This window comes from Ochlerotatus camptorhynchus, unplaced genomic scaffold (assembly GCF_037179485.1).
Source record: "Ochlerotatus camptorhynchus isolate MF236.1 unplaced genomic scaffold, CSIRO-AGI_Acam_v1.1 ptg000055l, whole genome shotgun sequence".
NCBI lineage: Eukaryota > Metazoa > Arthropoda > Insecta > Diptera > Culicidae > Ochlerotatus > Ochlerotatus camptorhynchus.
Genome location: NW_027040545.1, coordinates 1,317,818 through 1,340,111, shown reverse-complemented (window position 1 = coordinate 1,340,111; position 22,294 = coordinate 1,317,818). Strand labels below are relative to the sequence as shown.

The window sequence follows — 22,294 nt, the reverse complement described above, 5'->3', positions numbered from 1 at the left end:
TTTTTGTGGAAGTACGTACTTTTGTGAATTTAAACTCGGTATTCTCAAAACTTGAAGAAATTCAACCCTCACGTATGGATTCAGCAACATCTATTAAAATACAAGCTTATTTTTCAAAGATAGAAGCCAAAATTCAGTTCGGCAAAACAGATAAATTAATTTTCTACTAAAACCTTTGTGAATATTAACCAGGTGCGTCCTTCCGGTATTCAGCAAGTTCCATTTTATAAAATCCAAGCACAAATTTCAAAAGTTTGAACCGAAATCCAACCTGGCTTTAAAAAAATCCACCATCACGTATGAACTCACAAAGATCTATTCTATAACATCCAAGCCTGTTTTTCAAAGGACGGAGCCAAAATCCAACTTGACTGATAAAATCCACATTTCTATAAAAATACGTACTTTTTGTGAATGTAAACCCAACTTTCTCAACAATTGTGCTTACTTAAAAAAATCTACCATCAGGTATGAACAAACGAAAGTCCATTCTTTAAAATCTCAGCCTAATTTTCAAAGGATGTGAATCTCACAAGAACGAGGAAGGGATCTAAGGGAGCGGAATCTACGTTAAAAGTTAGGTAAATCACTTCACGAAAGCTCAGACTAACATTCAATATAATTCAATCACTCAACAGAAAAGTTTGGACTTCCTAAGGAAGGTTTTGAACCACTTCAGAAAAGGTTGGGCACCATTTGGAAAATTTAGGCTAAAAAAAATTGTCGGTTCACTTCGGAAAACTTTCTACACTTTCACTAAGCAAGATTGTGTACTTGCCAAATGCCAAAGCAGTTAACAAAAAAATGTCAAACCCGCTCTGACAAGTTTGGTTTTAGTTCGGAAAAAGTTGAATCAATGCAGGAAACCTTTTATTCATTTAGGAAAAGGATTAATCAGCTAATGTTGCCTAACTTCAGAAAAAGCAAAACTAATTATTTAAAGCTTGGATTCGGTATATGTTGAATCACTTCAGGAAAGCTTTGACAACTTAAAAAAGGATTGAATAACATAACAGAAAAGTTTAGGCTCAGTTAGAAAAATATTGATGACTTCTTCGAAAGTTTGAACTCACTTCAAAAAAGTTCAGACTCAGTTTTGAATCTGCTTTGAAAAGTGTCACCTCAGGAATTTCCTGAATCGTTTCTGATTTGGTCTCACTTCTAAACATTTTAAACCAATTTTGAAAAGATTGGATTTAGCTCGGAAATTGTTGAATCACTGTAGAAAAGAAGTGAATCATTAAGTATCATTGCAGAAGGTTTGTAAGTTAAGAAATGTAGATCGAATGCAAAAATCTGGCGACTACGGTGGGCTGGGCACATCGTAATAATGTCGGATAACGACCCAATGAAAATGGTTCTTGATAGTGATCCGAGTGGAACAAGACGAAGATGTGCGCAACGAACAAGAGGGATCGATCAGATTGAAGGCGGCTTACCTAGTGAATTGCCAAACAAGATTAGGAATGATGTTCGATGAAATCCGTTTTCAACAACTGAAACCGGCTGATCCGATTTCAAAGACCTGTCATGCCGTACTGGTCAAGTACCAATGTATGTGAAAATTCTTTAAAAGAACAAGGTGATACAACAACAACAAGAACATAATAGAATCTAGCAAAGCGAGTATCCATACCGAAATGAATTTGCGAAAAATAAATATACACTGAAAGTTTTATTTTATTTCCCCCTTGGTGATATTCCAAAATTTTGAAGGGGGAGGTAACAAAAGAAAAACTTGATATTTGTTCCGGCCTAATTAAAAAAAAAACGCATGATTGTTTAATAATTTATTTGACAATACTCAATCGATTTAACTTCACAGAGCCGATGATTCTTAAATATATACTATAACTTTTTTGATATTGCACACAATAGACACTTTAAAATTTACTAATTGTAGACAACCATCTTTTAGTAAAATTTTGAACTTATTTAAATAAATACAAACGCGTCTTTAAAAAAAATCTTGAAAAATGGACTTTTTCGGTTTTCTGAATATTTTCCTTAAAGGGAAGTTTACGGCAGAAAATGTTTTTTTTGCACGTTTCCATTTTTCAAAACATTTTGGAATTTTTTCAAAATTCCAAGAAAATCAGTTTTTCTTAGATTTTTTAGAAAATTTACATGTAAAAATATTTTTTTATATCTCATCATGAAAAAAATTGGACTCTCTGCAAAACCAAAAGGTCGATGATTTGTGATTATTTGAGTCCAGCTTTATGCAAGAAAAAAGTGATTTAGTTAGATTTTTAATCAACAATATTTTTAGAAAAATCAAAACGTAATTGTTTTTTTTCGGATTGGTGAACTTCCCCTTAAAACAGAAAATTACAAAATAGTGAAATTAGTGCATCTTCATTGAAATTGATCAATTACAGATGTCATATACGAGGTCATATTTCCATAGGCATGAAAAGATGTGAATTTTCTTTGAACATTGGTTGGTATAGAAAGCTTTCAATTAATAATTGTAGAAGCGCTTCAAAGAACACTAAGTTGACAGCAGACGTAAGCTCGTATAAGAGCGTCAAAGCAAATCAGAAAGAGTTTCATGTTTGCGAATGCTGGATTTTCTCAAATGCAGTGAACTATCCCTAACTCGATGCAAATCCAGGCTACTACGATCACTTTTCTCACTGAATCGTCCCTTCAATATCGAGTTAGGCAGAGTTGAATACTATCCAGCATTTTACGATCACTCATGGCCGCCACAATTTGGCTGAGTTTCTGGTAGGGAACATAAGATTTGAAGTTTGGCTTGTGTCGTTTGACGTGTAAACGATCAAATTTGAACGTTTACCAGTCAAACGACACAACCCAAACGTCAAATCATATGTTCCCTACCAAAAACTCAGCCAGATTGTGGCGGCCATAAGCGCTCGTAAAATGCTGGATTTTTTAAGATTAGGTTGCTCAATTTTGAAGTGCATTTTCTCGTTTACTCATTTTTAAAGAAGCCTTGCTAAAATGAGCTGATATGGCTTATTGTATGGACGATTGTCTACCTAAAGGAAGAGGGTCTAAACCCTCTGTTTCAAAACTATCAAAATTTAAAAACTAAACTCAGTTGGAGTTGAAAGTCGGGAAATGAACCATGTTGAGAAAGCCCCTCGATTGGGCAACGGAGAGGTGTAACTGGGAACGCTGCACGATCGAAGTGGTGTCAAAAAAGAGAGAGTGAGTTGAAACGAAGGACAGAAAACAAACGTGTTCACAATTTAGAATTTCATTTTGCGCGATTATATCTCAGAACAGAAAGCTAGTTCTGAACTGGAATAATTGAATGTAAGATCGAGAGTTGTTCAAGTAATATGTTTTCGCTAATCCTAATTAATTTTATTGACTAGGATAAGATACCCACAATTTCGGGTTGTTGCAGGGAAGAAAGTTAGGTTCGCATACGAAAGAGAACCCGTTTTGTAAGTAGCCTGTTTAACTCTGAAAAATCATAACCTAATGTTCAAATAAATGGCAGCCTTAAAGTTTCTCGAAAGCAAACTAGAGGACGGATCGCATTTGACTACTTTATCTGCAACAAACCAATTCGATCGGATTCAGGTCGATGTTGTCCATTTGTCATCTTGTAACTCCTAACATAATTTAACCATTTTTTGGTAGGTTCAGTTTTTACTGAGTTGGATGGATTCTACCCAAGTTCAATCTTGTACTGTTCACAACCACGGATTTTTGTTCGTTTGAAAGCCTATGTTTCAAATCAACAAATCGCGTCATGTATGCACTAATTGTCCAATTTTTGAAGATGATCACCAATGAACCTAGTTTTGAATTCTTATGTAATTTGTTGCATCGCATGATGGGTTTTAGAAAAAGTTAGAAACTGGTCATTTCATCGGGGATACCTGGAACATGTCCTGATGTGGCCAATGAGCTCTTATACATTTAATATGACCATGATTCATTCATTTCAGAATCGTAGGACCAAATCAAAGAATGAGGTAAACTGATTAGTTTATAAGAACGTATCTTCAATTTGACGCTAAAATGGTTCAAATTGGTGCAGACGTAACGTGAGTTATCAATCTGAAACTTAGGCTTTCAATTTATTCTATTCTATTTTTTGTTAAAAAAGGGGTTAAAAGCACGATTAAATATTTTCAAACTTCGTGTTTCTTTTGCTATTGCCCAACGTTCGACGAAAAACAAAACTCGATGTTCATGCAAGTTCGGATAATATTCTTGTTTCAATACCCCATGGGCCGAATATAAACGCGGATGTTTCAGTCTTCAGTCCTCGTTTTAAGCCTTCGATTTCTTCCAGCCAAGAGAACATCACAATCACATCTGATTTATCACCGACGGGTTTTGCAAATTGCATTTTAAAATAACAAATAACACTTTTTCGGTCGCTCGTCATACATCCAACCAATCAATCAAACCACAGTGGAGCGCCTTGCACACTGGGGAAAATAATCCACTCAATTTTTCCTCCTCATTTTCCTCGGCCTACTGCTCCTGCCCAACCGTGCATTTCCGTGCTGCCATGTTTGTGTGCCTCATTGCAGCCAAAGTAGGCACACGTATCGGATTTCTCCCGGCATCGTTAAAGGCAAATTTGTGCATAAGTAGATTTGACAGTTCTCGTTTTTCAAATGTATGTTGTCTGATTCATGATTCATACAAGCCGAAACAACACATTCGTCATGGTGTAGCTTGTGCGGTGGTGAGGTGGGTAGAGTGGCGCCATGCACGCACCATCATCCTATACTTTCCCGGCAGTTTTGTTTTCATCCCAACTCAGTGCCCCATGCTCCTTCGCTCAAGGGATCTCAGATAGAAATGAATTATGTACAGACGGAAAACGCACGGAAAAATTGAGCCCGCACCAGCAGACGAAGCGAATTTCCCCAAAGACGAAAAATCTCCAAAGAAGAAAAAGCAATAAAGTTATTATTACTATTCCTGGCGCTGTTATTTGTATTACTATTATTAAGTTAAGTGCAGTTAGCTCGGTCTATTTGTGAAGCTGCTGTTTGTGATACGTGAGGGTTTTTGTTTTCTCATCGTTCGATTCTGTGGATCTGACGAGACTGGGTGGTGGAGTGATGCGGCTTTAGGAGTAACTGGATCGGGTGTCATCCGGCGGTTTGTTGTTTTTCTGTCTCCCACTTTTCATTAGTGTAAAGTTGATCTAATTAAATGTGGGCAGATGGAGCGTCATTTGTCACGCAGTAGTCGGTTGTCACGGTTACGCATCAACAAACAGCATGCGGTGCCTGACACCAATGACCCTATCAAGACGAGGTGTGACTAATCGGATGTCGCTTGCTTCGATAAACACTGTAAGACTTGTAATGCAACAACTACCTAAAGGTACTTCGATATCATTAGAGAAATGACCCTCGAAAAAGTGATATTTACCGTAAATCACTTTTCTCATTAGACCAAAATTGTGAGTCATTAGGTGCAGGAATGGAAAACAACTCGTTGATTGCACTCCTTCTAGCACGGAGAAACTACTTCGACTCACCCTTTTTCCCCAGCGGGGAGAACCTAGGTATCCAAAAAATATGCTTACTATCGTTTGCAGCAAAGCAACCGAAAAAGAAAAGCAAACAAGAAAGAAACCCTTCTCGGATAGGTCGGAAATTGCTCAGGAAGCTTTCCGTCGTTGTTGGGTGGTGATGTGATTTGGAAGGTGGGCTGCTGCTGCTGGTGAGAACTTAATTTTGACATGCCATGCAGCTGCAGCTCGGTAAGATGTCCTAGGAGACGGTGACTTCTCAGCGGGGCTTGCTTTGCCAGTATGCCATGACATAGGATATTTATGCAAATGTGCTTGACAATCTGCTCGTCATCGTTGACCGAACGGAAAATTCGGAACATGGAGCGCATTGGGGTGTTGTGTTGTTTCTTTTTGTTTTATTAAGTTTGACATGTAGCGCCGCGCCTTGGTAGAGCGCAGGAACCGACTAATGTCAAAGGTCACACCCAACCCTACTAAAGGTGGAGAAAAGGAATTAGTATTTATGGCCCTGTAGTGGGGAGTCCGAAAATGATTTCAATCTTAACCAGCAATCGACCGGTCAAAGTTGGCGTGGAGCTCGTCAGTGATGTCGATTCAAGGCCTGCTCGAACCAGGACGATGTAAAAATTTCAGTTAATCACATTACCTTATGATGTTCGAGGCATACGAATGGCAAAGATTACGTCAGGCTTAGCGTATTTTGGACTCCGTATCGAATTGATGGGACGATAACTTTTCTTTTTGGCAACGACGGGAAGTTCGTTGAATCGATTTGATATTTTTCTCCAAACAAAAGATTCATCCATGATGCAACATCAAAAGGTCGACAACCATGACAACCGTAAAACGTGGAGTAGTACGAAAAACTGCGCACAGCAAAACAAACAAAAGAATTCAATCATTTCTATTTTTCTGCCGGCTCCCGTACATATGTACCAACCTATTCTTCGGAAGAGCCACGTCGGAAAACGCTCGCCATGAGTCATAGCTTTTATGTTTGCATTCTGCAATTTTTCATCTTCCGCTTGACGCATCCCATGCGCGGGTATAGTGGGACAAATTTGTTTAAAATTGGCCTGAACAACGTTTTTAATTGGGAATATTTCACAGGTATTATAGATTTCCGGTTACAAGTCCACAGCCCCTTCTAACTTTTCATGATGAATCATTAAGATCTACCTTCAAAGCTAGCGTGCCTCGAAACCCATACCGACCAATTTTGGAATTCCCACTTTACCATCGTACGTCGGGTGCGGAAGGTATGAAACGCCCCCTGGGCAAAATGCCCCCTTTGCCTTTTTACGATTTCAGCCTTGATATAAATACAATACTAATGGGCAATCCAAGTATTTAATGGGAAGCACCCTTCCGGTGTTATTTTTTACGCCAATTTGGTAAGCATATTTAAGAAAGTGTTTACTCCATCTTTGTGCCTTATGAGACGTCAAAAATTAATGCTCTGGAGTATGTCACACCTTTGGTGACTGGTGTACTATCCGTTTAGAGTAGAGCATACAGTCTCTTTGTTGTGGGAGCATATTGGTTGAAAGATGAAGCATATTGTCCCACCTAATTGAAGAACCCAGAATTTTAGTGATGTCGAAAAAAATAATTACTTCTATGTAAAGTGCCACTGAAGATGGTTGTACGTGATTATTCAGTGAATTCAAGTGAAAACTGTTAAAATGTATTTGCTTTTCCTTAAGGAGGGCGCATTATAACTGTTTAACCTACTACTTCTACTCTGTTGTTAGATTCAACCGTCTTGCATGAGAAACACATGTTTTTATTCCCGTCATAGGATTGAGGAAGAGCAGAGAGGTGGGAATTTTCTCGTACATCTGTGTATATGTCGAAACGTAGCGCCGTATGGAATCTCTCCCGAATTATCGTGGTCTGGAACCTCCGATGGTAAATCTTACATTCGCACACATTGAACATTATCCCTCGCATGTCATATACGTACAGCATTCACATAATGGAACATTAAATCTCCCCAGTTACACGTGAATAATGCAACCAGTTTCGATTATTCTGACTTGAACTTGCTGAAATTCGTGGTTCCATTGAAGAAGCTGAATTTGATCGCACGCTATATTTCAACGGACATCTTCAGTTCAGTGGATAAAGCGTACCGATCATTAGGTACTATTGAATATACAGACTATCACGTACTGTACGGTGTGGTACAACTTTAGGATTCAAACCTACACACTTAGAAATACCTAATTTTACACGTGACGGAATCCATCTTTAACATAAATGATGAGACGTAAACAAACATGCCATGTAAAATTAAGTGCTCTGAGACTGAAAAGTTCGTTATTCGACGAAAAGCACGTTGGATTGAGTTGAATTTCACGTCTGTTATGACTCTATTTTATGTCAAAATTGACGCTCGTAAATGTCAGTCTCAGAGCACCTAAATTTACATCTTTTTTTCTAAGTGTGTACCCCAGATTTTTAAGTCACATATATATTAAATGTTTGTCAACTCTTTAACTTTTTCATTTTACAGTCAACTCTAAGTTACTCGATTTCTTCCTAGCTCGATATTCTCCACAACGAGTGTACCCCATTAGGCATAAATACGTTAGGCATACGGACGTTAGGCATACGGACGATAGGCATAATGGACGTTAGGCATAGAGTCATTAGGCATAATGGACGTTAGGCATAATATACGTTAGGCATAATGGACGTTAGGCATAAAATACCTTGCTGCTGTGTAACTCTAGAAACCTGTTTCGAGCATGGTAAACAATGCTGAAATTACACTAAGCGTTGAATAAAAAATGATACAAGTTAAACAAACATAGTTTATTTAATAAGCACAGTTTGGAATCCATTATCCATCAAATCATATGTGACGTAGCTACATATTTACTTAGATCCAAGATTAGTAGCGATAGCGGTTAAGTAATCTGGCAATGAAAACTCAGCATAGTTTTGAACTATATCTTGAAATCAATCGCATCTAGAAATAAAAAAAAATCACACATTTGTTGTAATATATTTTTACACACACATTGCTATTGTCAAAGAAGAAAAGGTTTTCCTCAAAGAACAGCTCACGAAATAAAGAATGGTGAATTCTGTGATTTTTCATTCAATAACAAAAAAAAAAACAGCTAAGGTTGAATAAAATATGATGCCGAAGAACAGCTCATGAAATGAAGAATGGTGAATTCTGTGATTTTTCATTTAATAACAAAAAACCAGCCAAGGTTGAATAAAATATGATGCCAAAGAACAGCTCATGAAATCAAGAATGGTTAATTCTGTGGTTTTTCATTCAATAACAAAAAAACATACCTGCTGCTGCCAGGATTTCCTGCCATACTTTTCGATACAACGATTCTGTTTTTGTTGTCATTAGAATGAAAACTAGCCGAACCGTCTGCTGATGTAAAGGAGCGATACTTTCATGAACAGTGACGAGTTGCCGAAACAATCAAGGAACTGTGGCAAACGTACCATCTGTAACCCAATACTTTGCCTGTCCAAGACGTCGCAAGTTTTCATGAGTTCCAAAAAATTAAGGCTCTTTCATTATTGTCACCGAAGTCAGCAATCAATAGACGGTCCCCATTATCATCTTTCTAGAATTTATCGGGTAGATTATGCCTAACGTCCATTATGCCTAACGTCCTTTATACCCAACGTCCATTATGCCTATCGTACATTATGCCTAACGTCCGTATGCCTAACGTCGTGTACCCCTCCACAACTCCATGAGCATTAAGGCTACTTCTACCACTTTTCCTAAGACAAATGTAACCCGATGAGACTCGAATCCAATATAGATTTAGAGACTATGCAACATTTGAGTTAATTTGAGCGCGCAATTATTTAGTATGAAACATTTCAAAATAGAAATTGTTTGCCCAGCCCGAGTAGCACACTTTTGCCACAGCAATTGCAGCAACCTGTTTATGACTGAAATAAATCGTATAGAAGTTTAAAAAAAAAAATTATTTGCGACAACCATGCTACAAGGGAGATGAACGATTTTTGTGTAAGTCTATAAATGTCCAATTTCTGTGACTTCCCCTAGAAGTGCTTCTGGCTTCCTTAGGATTCATCTTCCAACATCTTCTGTGAGATTTTTGTAGACTTCGTCCGGAAATAAATTCGTTTTTTTATGGTTCAGATTTTTTTTTCGACGTACGACTACGTCTTTCGGGAAGGGTGCCAATTCAGGGAAATGCAACGAAAATTGGTCAGACTTTAAATGCTAATAACTTGACCAATGATCAATGGATTTTGATGATTTGATTGTCGATCGATTCACCAGTGTTATAACATTTGTGTGGTATGTCACACATTATAATTGTTAAATATTTAAATAGTTAACAATGAAGAAATATGGAAATATTCAAATTTCCCATACATTTTCTTCGACCGCAAGGTGCTCACCCCTAACACAGCCATCAGAAAGTTGATCCCTAACGACACAAGCCGAAGCCGCACAATCATTTAACGATGCAGTCGATTTGATCGGAGCTCGTTTTCCTCCCACAAACTTTATGAAATTATGCTCAGAATGCCCTTGGAATTTTCCTCTAAAGCTCATCAGAAATTCCTAAGAGTTTTCATTAAAATTTACTTTTAGGTCACTTTTTAGTCACTATTTTTACAAGTATAAGTCACTATTTGGTCACTTATTTCATCAAAATGGTCACTAAAATAACTATTTTTAACAGCAGTGATTGCTACCAGCCCTGAAATTCTCTTTATTCCAAAATAATATATATTCATCAATTCAGATAATCTTTCCAAAGGGTTTCTTACTGAGGGAACTTCAAAGAAAATTGAATTCGGAAGATAGTTCCAGCGAAATACTAAGGAGAACTCCAAGTGAATTTTAATGAGAAATCTTCGATGAATATGGGATAATAGTCCATTCTACAGGTCTTCAGAACTACTTGAAATTTGCCAAAATTTTCCTGAAGGAAATAAAACTTCCTTAAAATTCTTTTTTATCCTGATGAATGTGGGCGTCTTAGTGGAATACCTGTATAAAGAGAGAGAGAAAGATTAGTAATTTCCATTTAATTCCACTACCTTATTTGCTTACCCTTGACAGATACGCGTATTTCGTCTACAATTTGCATACTTCTTCAGTGTCTTGTACTGAAACTCGACTTTTAGTACAAGACACTGAAGAAGTCTGCACATTGTAGACAAAATACACGTATCTGTCAAGGATAAGCAAATAAGGTAGGGAATTAAATGGAAATTACTAATCCTTCTCTCTCTCGTTCTTTTTTAGTTTAGTTTAGGTGTGATACTCACAATACTTCTCATCATAATTATAAACTTCCCTGTTTTTTTTCGGACTTCCCAAAGTTTCCTTAATTTTCCTAACGATCATGGATCTTCTCTTAAGTTTTAAAAATTCGCTGAGGTTTTCGAAACCCCTTTAAAATGTATGCAATTTTTCTAATGTTAACGAAACTGCTCTGAGATTCGCTGCTCTATCCTGAAGTTATCAAAACCTCTCTAAAGTTTTTGCAGTTCTCATGAAGTTTGTTGTACTGCTCTAAATTTAATTGGACAATCCTTAAAAATGTTTAAGCTTCCGTGAACTTTTGACCTTATGTAAAGACCTCAATAATTTTCCTAACATCTCTGAAGTCCTAAACTTCTTAAAAGTTCCCGCTAATTTTCTGAAACTAATAGAACAGAACTCCTCCCGAAATTCCCCCTATTTTTGGAACTAGAAGTTTAGTCTTTGAAATGCTCCCCCATTTGCAGAAGTTCGAGAAGTTCTCGGATTTTCCCTTAAGTTCCATAGAATTTTATAAAGTTCTCGGATTGTTTCCCAAGATTTCTGCACTTCTGGTACTTCTTTAAGCTCCTGCAATCGACACTAATTGATAACTTCATCAATTGTCTAGACTTCACTGACGTTATTAAAACTGCCCAAAAGACGTCTGAATTTCCTTAAAGGCTGCCCCCTTAAGTATTTTTTATAAGATCCCGACATTTTACTGAAATTAATAGATTTGCCTTGATCTTTCCACAATTTTTATTGATTTGTTAACCGTCGATCTTGTTTTTCGTACAGTATTAATGCTACCGACACAAGGGAGGCGGCTCCAATACCTGGACCCTACCTATCAACCCATCTATTCATGGACCGGGGACCAACGGCTTTACTTCCCGAAGGAAGGCGTGATCAGAGATGTTATGCTTCAGAAAATCCCAGCGGTGCCGACTGGGATTGAACTCATGCCCTTTGGGGTTTGAGGCAATCACGCTTACCACTACAATACCGGCGCTGCTTCCACAATTCCTAAAGTTTAATAAACTTTATAAGCGCTCACGGAACTTTGCCTTAAATCACTAATTTTCCCTGACTTATCTGGGAACATTCCTGAAGTTTTCTATGCTTTCCTGAAATTCTCTAAATTTGCTTAATGTTCCGGCTAATTTTCTGACATATATTCATAATTCCTTGGCGCTTCTGAAGTTTTTGGATCATAAAACTCCTTGTAAGCCACTGCGAATGTCCTTAAGTTAATGAGATTGCTCTGAAGTTATCTGATCGCCCGGAAAGTACTCGGAACTTCACTGAATATCATGAAACTATCTAAAAATATCTAAATTTCTTAGATGTTCTCTGGAGTTTGTTGAAAATATTGGTGCTTGCTAAAAGATCTCGCAATTTATTTTAATTCATGTAACGTCGTTGATCGCTGAAAAGGATAGGTTGATGTTAGTTCCGCTAGAGTACGGCAGTGTGAAAATTGAATAGAAGTTGAAATTGAGCGGGGGCCATTAATGCGGCAGTACTAATCAAACTCGCATTCCTTTACCCAGCTCATACATTAATTGATGAGGGGACTTGAGGTATTTCCTCAAATCCAATTATTTCAAGCAATTTTGCTGAAGACACCATATATTTAGCTCTTTATTTGACCATGCCAGAGCTATTTTCCTGCTTTTAATTTGGATGCCTCTAATGATATCTTTTTATTCAATTCTTACTTTTTGTTTCAAATGTTTCAAAAAAGTGGTATTCAGAGTTGTGGCGAAAATTATGGCGCACATTTTTGCTGTTGGAAATATTTTTACTCAAAAAATATGCAATCTTCAAATGTTAATATATCAAATAGTTGAATAGATTATTTTATTCTTGATACAGAATCAGAAAGACCCCACATAATGCAATATTTGAAGATCAAACTGCAAGAACCATTTTTTTTAAATAGAGTAAATAAATTTTAATAAACTCTTTCTGATTCTGTATCAAGAAACAAAACTATGTAAAACAAAAACATTTTCACCTATTTCGTTTTGCATCAGTTTTGACCGTTTCGTTGTCCCCCATTGCACTGTGCAGTACTTCTTTATTCATAATATCGCTGACGGTTTTCATCTGTCTGCCTGTCTGTCCGTTGTTCGCTTATCTGACTGACGATTCCACCATGGAAGTCAAATAAAACCAGCAGCTACATTCGAAACTATACTGCTGCTTTGAACTTTTCCGTTCCATCAGTTTCGTACTTTTTACTTTATCGCGATAAATAAAAGAACGTGAACGTTGCTCTTTGTTAGCCTCCAAGTGAAATAGCATTCCGGTTTGAGAGTTAACAGAAGCGTTTGGATGCTAACTCGGGAAATCAAATAGCATTTGACCTGACAACCTGCTATTAAAGCTGCGGTTGTCAAATAATCTGACGCAGGATGTTAATGGCAATATATCTTTATCAATTCTACCCTAAATGTCACAGCGTGCCATGCAAATTTCAAAAGTATTTGAATGGCTACGCAGCTCAGGTGCCTACTTTGTTTCTCGGGTTGATTCCTTCGCTTTGAAAAATGTATTGCACCAAACATTCCCACTGAGAATACAATGCAATATTTTCTCAGGAACGCAATTTTACAACCGCCTCTGGCAAAATTGCATTCCGGAAAGCCTTCCATAACTTGCAATTATATGTACGAGTACTCCCTACTACAACAGACACACACACACACGTGTACGATGCTGTAAACTCTCTTTACCGGAGATTGCAGCGCATCCGAAAGCCGACAAGGGAGCAGCAGCAGCAGCAAGCAAAAGCGGATATGGCTGTGTGATATTAATAAAGCATCACTTCCTCCCGGGAGACTAATCTGATGCAGTTACCGGTTTCTATGGTTTTCAGTAGTTTTCACAGCCTCAGAGCCTCGGGGAGCCTTTTTCTCATTCGACTGTGAAAATGAATCGATGGCGGAGAGGATGATGCGGTCCGGTTGCGGTCGTTCCACATCATGCCTGAGCTGCATTGCCATGGGAATTGAAGCTGTAGTGGCTTCTGCTATTTCTATGCATAGAAGAGAAGGTACCTATCGTCCTAGTAGCCCGTTCTATTGGATTCATGGCTGGCTGCGACCATTCCCACTGGAGAGAAGCACTGCGGAGCACAATGTGTGCGATGACACGTATGAATAAGTAGGCCATTTTGAGCCATTTGAGAGCGGCGGAGATAAAAGCAAACGGTAATGTGCGTGATAAAAGTGAATATTTACGCGTGAATTGACGTAATCGTACACTGTTCACTACTAAATCGATAATGCTATACTATGGAAAAATTTGAAGAGCAAAATTAATCTCAATCAAGTTTATCTCTTTAATTTCCTAATTGAATTAAAAATACAGCGCGCCATCAGCTCCCTCCTAGTGCTTTTGCTCATGGTTTGCTATGCCAAGTGCCGACTGGAAAAAAAATCCAACCGATTTCAATTACCATTAAAACTGAGAATAAACTAAACAAAGGCGACTCACGAAGCAAGCGCTGGCGCTTTCACCAAGACGACGGCGACGACCGACGTCGACGGCTCCCTGTTGAGTCGATGATTGTTGACGGTGCCTTTTGCTCGCAGAAGTGCGAGATTACCTCATCACCATCTTTTTCCAGTTAGGTAGTACCTATCTGCTGTATGTTTTTTACGCCACGATTTTTCCAAGGGTTCTATTCAGGTTTTTTTTTTCGTTCTACCAGAAGATATTTGCTCGTCAGGAAAAGGGACTCAACATAGAAAGTCATTGCAAGCCAGAGGACGATGAGCAGAGACCAGAACAGAAGTAGGAACTAGCAGGAAGTTGAACGATGGCAGCTGACTGTCGTCGTCGTGAAATATTTAATTGAATCAGATATAATTTTCATCATTGTTGAACTTTTGCACATCCCGGTGGTGAGTGGGGAACGGGTGCGACGGTGGGTAGTTACACTTTTAGCTCTTTGTTAGAGTGCTACGGAAGTAGCAGGGTTGGGAAAAACGTGGGACATTTCCAGAAATAAGCAAACAGCTTAAGTGACACCAATATTTGTCGTTTGATGCCGAGGCGGGATTCTGAAGAATCGCTAGACGGGATTCTGGTGAATCCACAAGAATAAATTCGGAAGAACAATAATTGGGGTTATGTTGAGCTTGTTAATGTTCACACATTAAGTAAAAAACCCCAGATGGGATTCTTAAGAATCTCTAGATGGGCTTCTGAAGAATCACCAGATGTGATTCTGAAGAATAGTCAGATGGGATTTTGAAGAATCTCCAGTGGAAATTTGAAGAATCCCAGACGGCAATCTTAATAGTCCTTAAGATGCAACATGAGGAATCCCATGGCGGGATTCTGTAGGATCCCCAGGCAAAAATGTGGCGAAGCCCCAGGTGATATTCTGGAGAATCCCCAGGCGGGATTTTGGAGAATCCCCAGGCAACATTCATCAGAATCCCCATGCGGGATTCTGGAAAATCTCCAGGTAGGATAATCTCCAGGTGGGAATCTGGAAAATCCCCAGGTGGGATTCTGGAAAATCCCCAGATGGGATTCTGGAAAATCCCCATGCGGGATTCTGGAAAATCCCCATGCGGGATTCTGGAGAATCCCCAGGTGGGATTCTGAACAGTCCCCAGACAGGATTCTGGACAGTCCCCAGGCAGGATTCTGGACAGTCCCCGGTGGGATTTTGAAGAGTCCCCAGGTGGTATTCTGGAGAATCACCAGTTGGTATTCTGGAGAATCACCAGGTGGTATTCGGAAGAATCCTTAGGTGGGATTCTGAACAAAACCGACAGGATTCTGGTGAACCTTCTGGCGGGACTTTGTAGAATACACAGACTCAGATGGGATTCTGAATAATTTCCAAGCTGAAAATCCCCAGACGGCAGTCTGAAGAATCTCCAAGTGGGATTCTGGAGAATTCCCTAGCGAGCGTTTAGTTGCTCTTCAACCAATCACATTCCAACGGATAAACATACTGAACGAAAACTTTCATTCCGAATCTACCAATGCCAGTTAACAAAGGGCAATGAAAACGTCCTCGTCTCTGCATCGAAAAGCAAGCTGCAAAAATCGCATTGAAACTCAAAACTTTTTCTTTAATCACTTTTCCCTATTTCTTTGCGCTTGCCGGGTTTGTCCGGGTTTGATGCTCTGCTAGCAGTCGTCGGCTTCCCGAACTAAGCACAGAAAGCATCCATTTGTTAGGTGAGAAAATGCAACCCGTCCCATTCCGTATCACTATCAGTTACTGAGAGGAGATAAATGAAATTTTTCCCACGATTGAATTCTCCCATTATACAGTAAGACGGAAGATTAAAGAAAGAAGCTTAAATTTCTTATAGAGCACCGGTGGTGTTCTTTTCCGTTTTCTGTTTCTGCAGTTTTGTGTGAAAACTTTCAGTTCCAACAAAATTAGGTTCCACTAATTCCGCTCTGGGAACAACGGAGGCTCCAACGACGTGCCTCTATCCGGAGAGAAAAGCCATTAAAAACTTCGTCCGAAACTTGTCCGGAGGATGGATGGCAGTGTTTCGCATACTCTTACTCTCAACAGCTACCATCGTCCGCGCCGCTGTGTCTCCGAAGTTCGGTATAATTCGCTTGCAAAATTTATCTGTATCGCCAAGTTTATTTACGACGGTGCATGCGGATATTTATGGCCATCGCCGGAACAAAAACCGAATCTTGCTATGCAATATCAATATCCAAATACAATTAATTACAATTCGTTGAAAAGATACATACACATCCTGTTCGCGTTGTTGCTGGGTTTCGCCTTCCATGTTCATCGTGAAGCAATCCAAGTAAGTAATTCCTCCTATTTCACTCATTTTTAACACCAACACTTTGTTAGTCAAATTTTTGCATCGAAGTAACCGTTTGTTTCTTTTTGTTTTTTTCCCGCGTGCGCGCTCACGGCACACTGCGATTAATCACAAAGATCTAAAGAATGACACTTCAGTTGCATTTTTCTTCTGCGACAGTGATGATGATGGCTTGGCATGGCACACTATGTCGTCCCCTTCTTTCTTCTGTCGCCAGCTACGGTTTGCTATGATTTGGCTCTAAGCGAAGAGTCTGTTAATAAAAATGCATTCTGTGTAGCTAACTAAAACTAGAACGAGAGACGCGCTCTGGAATTTATGATTTCACCGTTTTGTTCTTTCGCATTTATTTTGTGCAGAATGCAACTTGGAGTGACACACTGTGCTGCGACCAGCGTGCATTTGCACCCAAACGGTGTCCCTATTCGTTACGTGGTTGTGCGTTATGGGTTGAGATGGTGGAAGAGAGAGGGAGAGCAAACAACACCGAGCGGAGGATAATGGAAAACATGGAAATCGCGTTTTGGTAGAAAATTGCAGAATTGTATCCCTGCATCTCTTCAGCGTGCATGCATATATGCGAACGTACAATGTGCAGTTGGGAGAATTTATGGCTCTAACATGTACCTAGCGGTACGAGTTGACTTGGTTCGCGATTTGTTGCGGCCAAGTACGAGTCGAAGCCTAAGTGGATTCCCCGACCTGCTATATGCGAGGGGATTTTGAGCTTGAGAAACATCGAGTAGCCTACTGGGTTTGTTTCTGTAATATACAAACCACGCCTTAATAGTCTCAATGTTTAAGCGAATATTTTACTTGACTGATTTTGCTCGTTTTGGTTGAGATTTTGCAATGGAGCGGGAAATCGAGAAATATTACAGCACGAAAATATCTTCTAACGGAATTTTGAGGAATTCTAAAAATCATTCTGGTGATAATTCCGAAGAAATCTAGAGGAGTATTCTAAGGAAAATCTAGCAAGTTTTCCAAAAAAATTCTGGCAAAAAACCCTAAATGCATTCTGACGATATTTCCAATTGAATTCTGGTAACAGAATTCTAAGTCTGAGCATGTTTTTTTAGCAATTGGGTTCTTTAATTTTGAAAAATATATCGGTTACTACACTGATGCAAAACTTCACGTAATCGCCATTGGTGATACCCTTTAAATTTCATTGGATGTCCAATAAAGATATCTTTTTGAAAAATTAAATGAAAGTTATGTGTCAATGATTTGCATGTGACCATAATTTAAGACACCTATTTCGGAGAACTGTAGCCACCTCAAAAAAAGATACGTTTTAAAGGATTTTCAGCGCGATTTTATATATAAATCAATGGTTTTTACGTGTCATTTTCGTTCCGTGTTCACATCATCTGCAAAGGTTTCGTTTTCTGAAAACAAAGATATTTTTTCCGATTCTTATTTACTACCATCTCGATTTTTTTTATCTAGTTCGTTTATTTGTAAGGCTCAATCGCGTAAGCTTTACGGAGCCAAGTATTCATTGTTCATTGTTAGTAACAAAATTCACTTAATGTCTACATTGTCTAGTAGGAGTTGGGCCGAATACTCGCGGCTTACCCGAGGTTAGTGGGGTACATTGTCGAAGGATAGGAAAATGGGAAGGCTTGGGAGTAGGGTTTCGTTGTCTCATCAGAGCGATGTTGCCAGTATCTCGATTTTTAAATCAAGATTTAAAGTAATTCTGATCCTGACGAATTGTGAACAGAATTTTAAATAAAATTCCAAATGAGTTGTAGAGAAATTAAAAGAATGATTATGAAGGAATTCTGAGGAAAGTTCTAAAGAAATTCTACAGGAAGTTGCAGGAAATTTTGAGAAGTATTTCAAATTGATAACTAAACGTGAATTCTAAGGTCGTTCTGAAGAGACTGTTTTGGGAATGAGAGGAGAATTCCAGGGAAACCATTGGAAAATTTGAAGAAATTTCTGGGAGTATTTCATAAGGGCATTCGGAGGAGAATTCAAAGTTATACTGAAGGTCCTTTTCGATATTTTCTAATTATTTTTTTCAGAAACCAACCACAATATGGCATTCTAAAAATTCTTTGCTGAATTACAACCTAGATTGAATTACAGAGAACAGACATCCAAGTTAAATTCCTAAAGTGTGTAAGAAATTTAACTGCTATTTTGAATAGACATTTGAAACTAGCGATATTGTGGTGGCGCTAGTGTCGCTGCCCATCGACGTCGATGACCGGCAGACGTCATCTTAACATAAATGTCAAAATTGTTGTGAGCAAAACATTGTTTGTTTAAAACCTAAGGATGCTGAATTACCCGAACTACAGTAGATTTTCTTCACATGTGGAGTCCAATCGCTTGCAACGAAAAAGTTATGTTCCGACCACTTTCCCCCGGAGGCTTTTCGAATTTTTGGAAGAACGGATGCAGGGTAAGCATTGTCAAAATCTCACCACATTTTTCTGAATTTAAATGAGGGCTAATTGGATTTCACACCCTCACTAAATCATTTGAATATACGCCGCCAGTGAACTCAAAAAAAGTCAGAGTTTTGCTCCTGGCTACTATGTCCAGTTAAAATTGGAACGAAAAACGGTTGTAGATCTACAGGAAATTGTAGATGTGCTTAGTTTCTTATTCGAAAATAATGGTTCCGCAGAATAGAGCTAATAAACTAAAGAGGAAGAATAGCGCTGCCGTCGCTGTCGAAACATCTTTTCCTTACATCTAATAGGGACACAACTGTCAAAGCGAGAAAAAACTATGCAGTTTGACAGTTCTGTACCCGGTATTATTCAACATCGGAACAAAGGAAACACCAGCGCTATTCTTCCTCTATAGTATATTCGCTCTATTTCCCGCAGAAACTCGATTGATCTCCGTTGTTTTGTCTTGTTTGTTTTGAACTGATTTGACAGTTCATTTGGATACACGGTCAATAAAATCAACCCAAATTTTAATCGCAAAAAGTGATTACTCGAGTCGCAACATTCCGTATGACGGCGCTAGTGTTTCTAACGTATTTAAATTTGAATTCTGAAACATAATTATTCGAAAAATTTGTTCAAGCTTGGATGTCTGTTCTCTGTGATTGAATATAGTTCTAAGGGAATTTTTAGGAAAATCCTGGGGAATCCGAAGAGAATAATCCAAAGGGAATTTATGAACATATTCCAAAGAATTTTAAGTAGAATTCCAGGAAGAGTAGGAAGAAAGTTCCAATTGGTTTCAGAGGAAAGTTTTAAATGAATTTCGAAGAAAATTCCAAGGAAAATCCAAAACATTATTTCAAGGGAGCTATGAGAAAAAGCAAAAAACGAAACTCTGACGTTAATTTCAAGCCAATTTTGTGACAATAATTTGAGAAACCTTAGGTGAATTCTAACAGTAGGGGAATGCTTTGGATAATTCATAGATAATTCCGATGATAATTTCAAGAAAATTTTGAGGTAAACTTAAAGGAATCTGAATAGAAATTCTCTGGGGTCTGCTACATGGAAAACTTTCCAGGTTCAAATACGTACAAAATTATTCAAACTCCCGGACATCGAAAATATAAAATCTTTTGAGCGAAAATAAAGTGTCTGAGGCTTGAAATTTTCCAAGGATTCTATCTGGAATTGTTTAAAAAAATGACAAAATCTTGAACACTGAGACATGAATAATTTCTGTAGATCTCAGACTTAATTGTTGGTTTCTCGTACTAAGAAAAGTTTATAATTGCGAGTTAAAGAAATATTCAATATGTCAGACTAAGAATTTTCATTAGCAGAATTCGATCAAACAACTTATTTAAAAAAATCACGGTTCAGTGGCCTCTTTATAAAAAGCTATTTCCAAGGCAAGTCAAACCGGAGGAAAAGTCGGGATTTTATTTTCACCAGGAAATCTCGATAACTTTTTCAAAGGGACGTATCATCTTTTGTAAACAATGCATTTGATCCTCGATTTGGCGTAACTGGTAGCATCCCCACGCATGCTAACACTACCATCAGATAGGGGAAACTTTCCCTTACCTTAATACTAGCTTTAAACATAATTATGACACTGTTATAGAGATAGCATCTGAGCCAAAAACGACTCACTTGCAGATTTTAGATCTCATTGTTCAGTAGATGAGAACGATTTTCATATTCTTTCGGTTTCTCATCTGTTTCGTTCTACTACTGCTGTCAATTCCGAGTCTAAAGGGTGATACGGTCAAAATTTGGTCAATATCAACTTGACGTATTTCTTTCAATTTTGCATTTAAAAAACCTGAACACCCCTCATTTTGAAGGTGTGTGTGTGTAGAATGTTGCTCCTATTTTGATTTTGGAATTCACTCTTCAGTTGTCAAAATGCCGTCCAAGCAAGAAGAGCAGCGTATCAAAATTTTGCTCGCGCATCGCGAAAATCCGAGCTACTCGCACGCAAAGTTGGCAAAATCGCTAAAAGTTGCCAAATCAACCGTTACAAATGTAATTAAAGTGTTTGGGGAACGTTTGTCGACAGCCAGGAAGTCTGGATCGGGGGGAAATCGAAAACCGGAAGCCGCTGAGACGACAAAGAGAGTTGCCGGTAGTTTCAAGCGAAACCCTAACCTCTCTCTCCGAGATGCCGCAAATAAGCTGGGTGTATCGTCTACAACCGTGCATCGAGCCAAAAAACGAGCCGGACTATCGACTTACAAGAAGGTAGTGACTCCAAATCGCGATGATAAACAAAATACGACGGCCAAAGCGCGATCCCGAAGGCTGTACACGACGATGCTGACGAAGTTTGACTGCGTGGTAATGGACGACGAAACCTACGTCAAAGCCGACTACAAGCAGCTTCCGGGACAGGAGTTTTATACGGCAAAAGGAAGGGGAAAGGTAGCAGATGTTTTCAAGCACATGAAACTGTCAAAGTTCGCAAAGAAATATCTGGTTTGGCAAGCCATCTGTACCTGTGGCTTGAAAAGCAGCATTTTCATAGCTTCCGGGACTGTCAACCAAGAAATTTACGTGAAAGAGTGTTTGAATAAACGTCTGCTGCCTTTCCTGAAGAAACACGGTTGTTCCGTACTGTTTTGGCCGGATTTGGCATCTTGCCATTACGGTAAAAAGGCCATGGAGTGGTACGCCGCCAACAACGTGCAGGTGGTTCCCAAGGACAAGAACCCTCCCAACACGCCAGAGCTCCGCCCAATTGAGAAATACTGGGCTATTGTCAAGCGGAACCTAAAGAAAACCAAAAAAACTGCTAAGGGCGAGCAGCAGTTCAAGGCAAACTGGCTTTCTGCGGCGAAGAAGGTGGACAAGGTGGCTGTACAAAATCTGATGGCAGGGGTCAAGCGTAAGGCCCGGCAATTCGGATTTGGAAAAGCGGAAGCCTAACTGAATATTTTTCCTGAATTTTATACTAATTGAACTTGAAAAAGAAATTTAATTTGATTTTTTAAATAAACGATTTCACCGATTTACACGCGTTTTCCCTTGACCAAATTTTGACCGTATCACCCTTTATTAGCAGTTATCTGCTTGGTAGAATCAACACTCGTTCAGTTATTTTTTAGCCTCCTAAGGGGCCTCTCTTAGCTCAGCCGGTAAAGGCGCAGCTACAAAGCAAGACCATGCTGGAGGTGGCTGGGTTCAATTCTCCCGGCCCGGTCTAGGAATTTTTCGGGTTGGAAAATTTCTCGACTTCCCTGGGCATAGAAGTATGATGGGTCTTGCCACACAATTA

General features: G+C 38.8%; 1 protein-coding gene across 13 annotated transcripts in view; it reads right to left on the bottom strand.

Moving 5' to 3' along the window:
* The window catches only part of LOC135717368 (uncharacterized protein CG43867), a 546,523-nt gene that overhangs the window by 23,710 nt on the left and 500,519 nt on the right, over positions 1 to 22,294 (bottom strand). Inside the window, exon 2 of one of the 13 annotated variants that reach the window (XM_065239423.1) lies at positions 16,515 to 16,712. The exons of 11 other annotated variants lie outside the window; for them this stretch is intronic. The gene's annotated coding sequence lies outside the window, so the exon portion shown is untranslated. Of the gene's footprint in view, positions 1 to 16,514; positions 16,773 to 22,294 lie in introns of those variants that run through there. One more of the 13 variants, XM_065239422.1, reaches the window with a different exon arrangement.